General features: G+C 42.4%; 1 long non-coding RNA gene across 1 annotated transcript; it reads right to left on the bottom strand.

Annotated features, from left to right (window-relative positions):
• Positions 1–1,585: 1,585 nt before the first annotated feature.
• Positions 1,586–3,752, bottom strand: LOC137464296 (uncharacterized). Its single transcript, XR_010994161.1, has 3 exons — positions 2,769–3,752; positions 2,320–2,405; positions 1,586–2,020 (listed from the first exon to the last, which is right to left on the bottom strand). It is a non-coding gene; the product is annotated as an uncharacterized lncRNA (long non-coding RNA).
• Positions 3,753–10,445: the final 6,693 nt, after the last annotated feature.

The raw sequence follows: 10,445 nt of genomic DNA, 5'->3' as shown, positions 1-10,445 counted from the left end.
CTTTTGAGTCAATCTGGGTTGCTCAAAAAGAAAAAGGGGGAATTATAGCAGAATTTCTGAGAGAGGACACGATTTGTATGTTTAGGGTGAAGGTTGAGCTACCCCAGCCTAGGCCCCTGATACGGGCCTCGGTGAGGTCTTGAAGCCTATGACGCAGTTAGAAATAAGTCTGTGGCGCAGTTAGAAATTATGTTAATGTGTAACCACAGTATAATGGGCTTTCTGGGTGTGAATTAGTGTAGGTCTGCAGTGTGGAACTTTAACCACCTTAAGACAAAGATAAACAATGTTTGCTTGCCAATGAGAGTGTGCTCACAATTGTAAACTATATTGAAGTGTATATAAACTGCCATCTTATAAACAATAGAGGAGAACGTATGATTAACCACATTGGTTCGGATCTGCGTTTGGTCCTGTCCAGCTTCCCTATTTTATATGAAGTCCCTGCTTCACAGGGGTTTCTGACCCAAATCTGACTCTGACATGGTTTCGCGCTGAACATGTTTTATGTTCTATTGTTATATAACTACATATTAATTATTAAACTTATATAATTCTATTGTATACATTGATTTTATCCAAGCATGGATTTCTCATGATCCCTCCCAAACCCCCCGAACATAGTTCTCATGATTCTTGTTACGATCAAACAATAATTATATCTAACAATAATTATATCTAATTACTAAGCAAACATTACATCTAACAATCATATCATTTATCATATAATAATTACACAGGTGCAGTGCAGTTTCACATGATCTAGCAAAGATAAGGCCTAACATTTTCCCAGGGCCTACCAAGCTCAACTCCCTAAATTCCCATGATTTTAGAAATCTTTTACTATCAGTTTTGGCCACCAGGTTGTAAAAGTCGAGTTGGTGGTATATATCATCTTGCAGGGGATATGTCCTACATATGTAGTAAAATTGTTTCCTTCCCTAGAAATACAAATTTGGCCTACTACTTCGTGACTCAATATCCACCCCTCAGGTCGAATTTAATTAGATTTATGTGTCCTGTTCCATAATATCAACTGATCAGGTCCTACCCCTTCCCCTCTCCATGGCCATTGCTCAGTCATTTGGGATCCCCCACAAACCCAACAGTTAGTCACATTCAATTCCTAAACTCCTTTTTACATCAAATCAATAAACAATTATATTCCTAACGTGGGGAGGTCCCAATCACTGAGTTTTTTTCTTAATTTTTTCATACAGGTCACTTCCTGCTCTTACTCTTTTTATGGTTTGAATTTCCACTAAATTCTTTGTGACGTTTTTCACTAATTCTTCCTTGAATTTATCTTGCACTCCCCCTTTATCTGAGTATCCCCACATTCTGCCTTTGGTAAAACAGAGGAATGGTTCTCCCTGGGGTCATAATTGATAGCTTCGAGGGGCCCATTCTCCCATTCCTAAATTTCTTGCCACCCAGTAACTCTTCTCTCCTGTTGCACAGGTTTCAAGTTTTCCTGGGTCATAACATCCTGCATTAATATGAGTGTGTGCTGCAAATGCTCATGTCATGGTCCGGCCGTACTTCACATTTTGGCAGCACTTTCAGCAGGGATCGGTTATCCCATTCTGTGGAAGACTCAGCAGTACCGTAAGGCCCCACAGTTTTATTATTCCTCTGCCTCCTTTGCCTACCAGGGTGCCTCCGGCAGCGAGGGGTACCATCTTCTCAGCAACAAGGATATTCTTCAGGGGTTCCATATGAACTTTCCTGGATTTCGTGCTGTTTCTTAAATACTTCCCAATTCTTTGCTTTGACTGGCTTGGATCCTCAAGGGACTCGATTACATTTGCGACACTCAATCTTTTTAATATTTGCCTCACTTGATAGTCCCCCTCTTAATCTGTATTTCCACAACATCCACCACTCATAAGAATCTAGTTCTAATGTTCCTTCCTCTATTCTCTTTTTTAAAATATATTCAGTTAAAATCTGTTCAGTGTGTTTACACTCTGGACACAACCCACTTGGAGGATAACCCCTGCGACAATGATAATACCACCTTGTCGCCCTGATTTCTTAGGATTTTCTAAAGCCTTCTGAATTTACATTCTTGTAGAGAACTTTCTCACGCAACTTTCTGTAAACAACCTATTGTTTTGCATTCTTTCATAGAGGTGGAGAAATTTGATAGACTGGTAGTTTGTCCAGTGTCGTTGGAGAGGTGGCACGTTCACCTTCCAATCCACTGGCACCTTTTGAGAACTATAAATGATTGGAGTCAGAAAAAATAAATTAGTCTCTTCATGGTGACCAAAGCTGTGGTGCGTCATTTTTCCTTGTGTCCTCTGGTGACACCACCTCTCCTTGCAATAGTTGCATTCAGTGCTTACAAAGGGATAGGAATTACAATCCTTTTCAATACAGGTTATTTTATCTCCTGGCATCTGATTTTTGTGTTATTTTCACCTTCACTTCTCCTGGCTGAGAGGTAATTTTCCAGTCTGCTTCCTTTGTTGTTATAGGTCCTTTTACTTGGGAGATATGTGTCCACCCTTTCTCTGCTGTCCAGATTGCCGTATCTGTGGTCAAGAGCACAAGGAAAGGTCCATCCCAACGGGGAGTCAAGCTACTTTCTTTCCTACTACGAATCAATACTTGATCACCTGGTTGTATTTTATGAATTGCAAATCCTAGGGAGGAGTTTGGTTCATTATTCCTATCTTACGAAGCTCTTGAACATTTTTTCCCAAAGTCATGACATACCCTTGGATTGACATATCATCTACTATAGGATTTCCCACCAGCACCTCTTGAGAATATGGCATCCCATATAACATCTCATATGGGGAGATCCCATGCTCTGAGTTCAGCATTGTTTGAATATTTAACAACGCCAATGATAAGCACTTAATCCAAGATAGTTTTGTTTCAACCATTAGTATTGCTAGCTGATGCTTTAGGATCTGGTTCATTATTTCTGCTCTCCCCGAAGTCTGAGGGTGCCAAAGGGTATGATATTCCCAAGAGATCCCTAGAGCTTTCATTACTTCTTTTAACACTTTTGAGGTAAAGTGGGAACCCTGATCCGAATCAATCACTCTAATCATCCCAAATCACTGAATTATTTCTTCTAAAATAATCTTTGTAACAAAATGTGCTGTTGCTCATGCCACAGGGTAGTCCTCTACCCAATGAGTTAATTGGTCTACTATTACTAACAAATACTTATATCTTCCCACTTTTGGTAGTTTGGTAAAATCCACTTGTATCTTTTCAAAAGGCCTATACACAGTTTTTCTCCCTCCTTGTGGGGTCTGTCTAGATGTCTTCTTGTTAATTTTCTGGCAAATAATGCATCCTTGTGTCTCCTGTTTTGCTATATCAAATATTCCTATACACCCAAAAAACTTTAAAAAGTGGTCGCTTCGTGCTCGTGTTCCCCAATGAGTTTGTTGATGCAACTGATGAATTATTCTTCTAGCATAACTTTTAGATAGCATTTCTCTACCATCTGGTAAAAGCCACTTATCCCCTTCTAGCTTAGCCCCTAGTTTCTCCATCTCTTGTATTTCCTTTGAGGTATAGCATTTTTGATACTTTATCTCATCCTCACTTTTACTCAAATTATTTAAAGACATGGGTAAGCACACTGCTGCCCTTTGTGCTTCTGCATCAGCCAAATTATTCCCATGAGTCAGATAATCTGTTCCCCTCTGATGTCCTCTTACATGGACAACAGCTATCGCTGATGGACCCCTCAAAGCTTCTAATACTCTTACAATCAATTCATGATGAACAAGTCCTCTCCCTTGAGTATTTACAAGTCCCCTTTCTTCCCAAATCTTCCCAAAGGTATGTACTACTCCATAGGTGTACTTTGAATCAGTATATATAGTTCCTTTTTTTCTTTTTAGTGTTTCCAGTGTTCTGTAGAGGGTGTACAGTTCACATGCTTGGACCAACCATGCTGTGCTAAGTGGCCCGGATTCAACTATTTCCATCATTTTCCATCGACAATTGCATATCCAGACTTTCTTTTTCCCTCTACCACTCTTGAGGATCTATCTATAAACAGTCTCATGCCATCTTTTAATTCTTCTTCTTCTAAGTCAGGTCTGATCTTAGTCTGTAGCTCAATAACTTCTACACAATTATGCTCTATTTTCCTCATTGGGTCTCCAAACAAAAACTGAGCCGGATTTTGGGCTCCGGTCATTCTAAGCTCTAAATCTTGTGAATTTATCAAAATTGCCTCATATTTAGATATTCTGCTATCGGTGAGCCATTTTTCTGCCTTTTGCTGCAATACTCTTCGCACATCATGAGGAGTGTACAGTTAGTGACCCACCATAGGAGACTTTTCTAGCCTCCTCTACTAATCAAGCTACTGCGACTAAAGCTTGTAAACATGTCGGCCATGCCCTACTTACGGGATCCAATGATTTTGAAAAGTATCCTATTGGTTTTTTGCTTCCTTCCCAATCCTGGGTCAATACCCCATAAGCGGTTTGGTTCAACACATCCACAAATAGTTGAAATGGCCTACTGATATCAGGCAAACTCAAAACTGGGGCTGTCATTAAGGCATCATTCAGTTGTTCAAGCTGTCTTTCATTGTCTAGGGCCCATTTTAAAGAATTTAGTGTCAATTTGTGGTATAAAAATGAAGCTTTTTCACTATATCCTTCTATCCACTGTCTACAATATCCCAATAGTCCTAAAAACTGCCTAATTTGTTTCTTTGTAGTTGGTGCAGGTAATGAAATAATACCCGATACTCGATCTGGGTCGAGTTTCTTTTTCCCTTTGCTAATCCAATGCCCCAAATAGTTAACCTCTGGTTCTGCAAATTGCAGTTTTGATCTTGATCCTTTCAACCCTTTTTCTCCAAGTAAGTTTAATAACTTAATGGTTAATTCCTGGACAGTCTGCTCTGATTCTCCCGCTGTAGAGCAATTTCTGAGAGAAATGGGTCACGATCTAGATGTCCATGATTTATATGTTTAGAGTGAAGGTTGAGCTACCCCAGCCTAGGCCTCAGATGTGGGCCTCAGAGGCCTAAAAGCCTGTGGCGCAGTTAAGAATAAGTTTGTGGCGCAGTTAGAAATTATGTTAAGGTATAACCGAATATACTGAGCTATGTAGGTGTGAATTAGTATAGGTCTGCAGTGTGAAACTTTAGCCACCTTAAGACAGGAACAAACAATGTTTGCTTGCCAATGAGAGTGTGCTCACGATTGTAAACTGTCTGGAAGTGTATATAAACTACTGTCTGTAAACAATAAATGGAGAACGTATGATTAACAACATTGGTTTGGATCTGCGTTTGTTCCTGTCCAGCCACCCTTTTATTTTTAGCCCGTTTCATCCTGCTATTAATGTCATCTACACACTGTAATAACTTAATTCCATCCGGAAGTTCAAAAGCTTGTAAAAGTTTCTCCAAGGCCTGTCCAAACAAATTTGGGGATTCTGCAAATCCTTGAGGGAGCACAGTCCACCTAAGTTGCTGTCTTCATTTGGTTTCTGGATCCTCCCATTCAAATGAAAGGTAATCCCTACTTCCTACTTCCAAAGGACAGGCACAAAAAGCATCTTTCAAATCTACTATGCTATACCAGGTGTTCTTTGGGGATACTTGGTTTAATAATGTATAGGGGTTGGCTACTGCTGGAAACCTTGTTATGGTTCGCTGATTTGCAGCCCTTAGGTCCTGCACTAGCCAGTATGTGCCATCAAGTTTTCTTACTGGCAATATAGGAGGCCACATGCAGGGTTCTAAGGTCCCTTGTTTTACCAGATCATCAATTATTGGCTTCAATCCCTTTCTTCCTTCCAAAGATACAGGGTATTGTCATACTCTTATGGGAATGATTGGATTGCTTATTTCTATCTTAATGGGTTCATTTTCCAGCTTTCCTATTTCCCCTTTATGGTGCCACACATTCGGATTAATTTTGTCTTCATCTTCTGACATTAAAGTATAAAGCTGACCTGTAGTTCTCCTTGTTTTACTTTTTTTACTTTTAAATTTACTCCTAAAGCTATAATTAAATCTCTTCATAGCAAATTATTGTCTGCTTCTGGTACCAATAACAAATCATTCAAACGAATCTTATTTTCTGATTCAATTTCAACATTTTCAAGTATGGGTACTTTAAATGGTTCCCTGTTGGAATCCTGGATGCTGAGAATTTTAAACTTTCTGTGCTGAAAGGCACAGACACGAAAGAGAGCACTGCATTTGACCTGAGGCTGTGGAGAAGTCTTCCAAAATAGATGAATAGCACTGGGATTATGGGTGTGTAGTTGGTTAGAAGTGTGTAATATCGTAGGGTGGAAAACTTGGAGTTTGGAGTTTTAGAATATTGAAATAAATATGAAGCAAGATGGAGGTTTTAGGGCAGAGGCATGCTATTCTTCTTCACCTTCTTCTTCCTTTTTCTTCATGGGTCTGGGTGATGTTTTGTAATTGGACGGAAAAGTCCGCATTGCAGGATTTGAGGGATCAGTTATTGGGTTAAAAGGGAAAACACTCTAGGTGTCATTTCTTAATTGGATAGTTTAGTCTTAAAAGACCTTGTAACAAGAGATACTTAGCCATTTTTTGCCTTGCTAATGAAAGGCTGCAGAACTCATGGTTGTGAGGCTGTTTCACTGATACCTGAGTCCGAACATGAACTACCATCTCAAGTGCCTTCAATCCTGACCTCGACAGAGGTAGAAAAAGCAAGCAGAGAACCCACAGCTCTCCTTTTGCTCCCACTAGAGCAGTTTCTTTACTAATTTTACATCCTTTGGGGAGGTGCTGTGTAGTTGATCTTTCTGCTCCAGTGTCTGCTAAAAAGGTAGCTTCTTTCCTGTAACTGCGAGCTGTGGTCACAGGGAAGATGTTCTCCAGCCAGCTCACTCCCCGAGACCGATGGGCAGTCACGAGAGCGGCCGCCCCCGGATCTCTACTGAGACCTCCCAGGTGGCAGTGCTTACAGGGGCTTGCAGCTCCCTGCAGCAGATGGCTGTGGCGTGGGTGACACGGCAGCAACCCAATACGAGGGACCAAGGTGAAGGAATAGAGAGGGATCACTTGTTTGTGTCCCAAGGAAGGTTTTTTTTCCCCAGAGGAGCCAGGGACAAGGTGACAACAGCTGAGGGCAAAAAAAACTGCTTTTAAGGAGGGGAGGGAATGGGGGGGGGGGGGGGGGGGGGGCACAACCTTTTAGCAATAGGAAGGCATTAGGGGAGGACTGCAGGGTAAGGGCTATCCAATAGAAGCCTACAAGGGGAAGGAGCAAACCTTGCAATCCAATCTTGCTTTGAGGAAGGGATGAAGGACAGGGAACATTCCAGAAGGGAACAAGGGAGGTACAAGGAGACTGACAGGGGGATTGACATACACTTGGCAGGAAAATCTTGGGGTAGACAACTCAGGACTGAACCATTAGGGAAACCAAATGGGGTACATGGAGTGAACCATAACAAACTTATAACAAGGAATGTTTAAAACCTACTACAGAAGAACAAACTGTAAAATATCAGACTACCACACTTCCCCTTGGGGACCTATTTTTAGTTTTATTAAGGGCTCTTTTGATGTTCTGGTCCCTAAGATGTACAGCCCCTGACACCCCTATTTGTCTTCTTCAAACATTTTTCATCTTTTCATTGTTGCTTACAGCTTCACTTTTTGTGTCCTCTTCTCCCACAGTAATAGCAATGATAAGCTGCAGGACCATCCCCGGGGTTTCTACTTTGGGGAGGTTTCTTATAATCTCCCCTAGGTCTTTGTCCTTCTGTTCTAAATGCTTTCTTTTCCCCCTTCTGAGTTTCCCTCACAGCTGCTACGAATATCTTGGCTTTTGCCTTTTGTTTTTCTTCATCTCTCCTCATGTACACCTTTTGGGCTTCACACAATAGCTCTTTGAGACCCCAGTCCTGCCACTCCTCTAATTTCTCTAGCTTTTTCCATATGTCTCCCCATGATTTTGCCACAAATTGAGTTTTAAGCAATGCTGCTCCTACTGGGGGATCTGGGTCCACTCCTGAATATATTTGCAGGCTCTTTCTGAGCCTCTCAAGCCAATCTGTAGGTGATTCATCTTTTTCTTGGTGCACACTGAAGGCCTTGTTAATATTTCACCCTCAAGATACGACATTCCGTATCCCTTGTATAATGATATCTCTAAGGTCCCTCATATTTTGTCTGTCCTGCTCGTTCTGGCGATTCCAATCCAGTCCCGGATTAGGTCACTTTTGATCACCACGTGGACCCTGCTGGTGTCTCCTTTCCCAGTCTCTCATTCCTGCTGCCTAATCATTTCCCTTTCCTCAGTAGTAAATAGTATTCCTAATACAGCTTGAAGCTCATCCCAGGTGTAGGTATTTGGGCCTAAAAATTGGTCTAACATCTCAGAAACCCCTAAAGGGTCCTCAAGCAGCAGCCCCATTTGCTTTATAAATTCTCTTACATCCCCAGTATTAAGTGGGACTGTTATAAACCCTATTCCCCTTTCACTTCCTCCCATCGGTACTTCTCTCAGGGAGAATAGTCTCTTCTTTTGATCTTCCTCCTCCCCACTAGAATTATTTTCCTTGCGTTGTTGTCTCCTCTTGCTCCAAGTCCTACTAGATGGTGGTGATAGTGGTGGAGCTGTCAAGCTCCGGGGCCTCTCAGGGGAGGAGGGAGTTTCCTGCCTGGGATCAGCAATTTCATAATCTTTCCAGGTGGTTATTGGCTTCCTGTCCTTCTTGTGGTCATCTGGAGGGAGGCCTTTCACTGGTGTCTGCTACATAATTTTAGTCTGGTACAAGTGCATCAAGCTTTTTATGATACATAAGCATTTAGTCACTTTGTTGCAATATCCCTTAGCTTTACCACAACTTCCTCTATTTTATTCTAAGCATCAGTTGTCTAGCTACCTCATCTCTTTACTCTACTATACTTCTTCTATTTTCTTGTTCAATGCTTTATTTGGCTATCGGTCAGAAAGTTTCAAAACCGTTCTTTGTAGTTATCCCAGGGAATGAGTCCACTTTCAACACAGCAGGTCCAAGCATTTGCTGATTCCATTGCCAATTGACACAAATCACAAAAACATTTTTCACATTCTCAGTGGAGACCCAGAAGCTCTTTTCAATCCATTTCTCTGTGACTCTGTGAATCTAAGATTGTATAACGCTGCTATGCTTAATAACACAGCAAAACTTCTTCCTGCATGCAGAGTAGTTTATGAAGTCATAGCCAGTAGGTGCAATGCACAAAAGCATGCAGAAGATGCTAGTGAGGTGATCGCTGCATTACAGAACCCCAAGCCTTAGCCCGCTCAGCCAAAAGCAGTGGAAGGGGCAGCCCCCCCCCCCCCCCCCACTCTAGTAGCATCAGCAGAGCCTGAAAGATCGCTGACCACAGCTCAGCCAGGGGACAGGGGACACTCTAACCCTGCGGAGGAGCTCCCAACAGACAGGGGACCCCCTGAATTACTGGGGACCAGTCCGGGAGCAGACGGACCCCTCCTCTGCGCACAGCAGTTGGCAACTGCACAAACTGCGCACATTATGTCAACTGCCCAGTCGGCAACTGCACAAATTACACAAGTTACGCAAAATTCGCAAGCACCACAAACAGCGTAAAATACCGAAGCAGAGCGGCCCTGGCGGCTGCACCGTTGTTTTTAAAAATAACAGACATGGCTTTGCCTTCAGCTAGTTTGCAAACCCCGGCTGGGACGAGCCAGGGGCAGATGGAGGTTGCAAAAGAACAGGAATCGCTTGAAACGAGCAAAGGGGAAGATGGGTCGGATCTTGGACTGGGGGTTGCAAACACAGACCCAGAAATTACAAATGGTGGCTCTTTAATGCTGAAATCTGTGGTGCAGGGTCTTCCTTCCCTGCCCGCTCTCTCTGAAATGCCGATAGACCCCCCTGGCACGACGCCACTCTTCCTGGGTCCCTGGCTCCCCTCAGCCATTTCAGCAGCGCCAATGACCCCTCCCCTCGGTCAGTCACATACCATGGCACGATCCCACAGGAATTCCTCAGAGACCTTTTATTACAGCTCAGAAACTGTGCACAAGACCTGTGCTTGTCACAAAATGGCGGCTCCCTGCACACGTCTTCTGTAAGAAAAAATGACAGTGCCCTGCACACTTCTTCTGTGCAACAAAATGGTGGCACCCTGTGCACTTCCATAAACAATACCTATGTACTTCTGTTGATGCCATTTTGTGACCAACAAGATGTCCAACCTCCTGCTGCAATGCTACCTCTGGCTGCTTCTATTATTGCACCCTCCAATACTTATGCAACAACAAATGCAACCTCCAATTCTTTATACAGAAGCAGGAGAAATGGATACAGCCTCGAAGCCTGAAGAAGGAGCATTTTTGCAGGACATAAACCCACAGAATACAAACAGAGAATTGGTCCCATTTCCTCATGTTCCAGAAGTTATCTCAAATAATAATACAAAAGATCCTTCAATAGACATA

The sequence above is a fragment of the Anomalospiza imberbis genome, chromosome W (assembly GCF_031753505.1).
Source record: "Anomalospiza imberbis isolate Cuckoo-Finch-1a 21T00152 chromosome W, ASM3175350v1, whole genome shotgun sequence".
Taxonomy (NCBI): domain Eukaryota; kingdom Metazoa; phylum Chordata; class Aves; order Passeriformes; family Viduidae; genus Anomalospiza; species Anomalospiza imberbis.
Note: the sequence above shows the minus strand (reverse complement) of the source record. Positions and strands in the feature narration are given on the sequence as shown.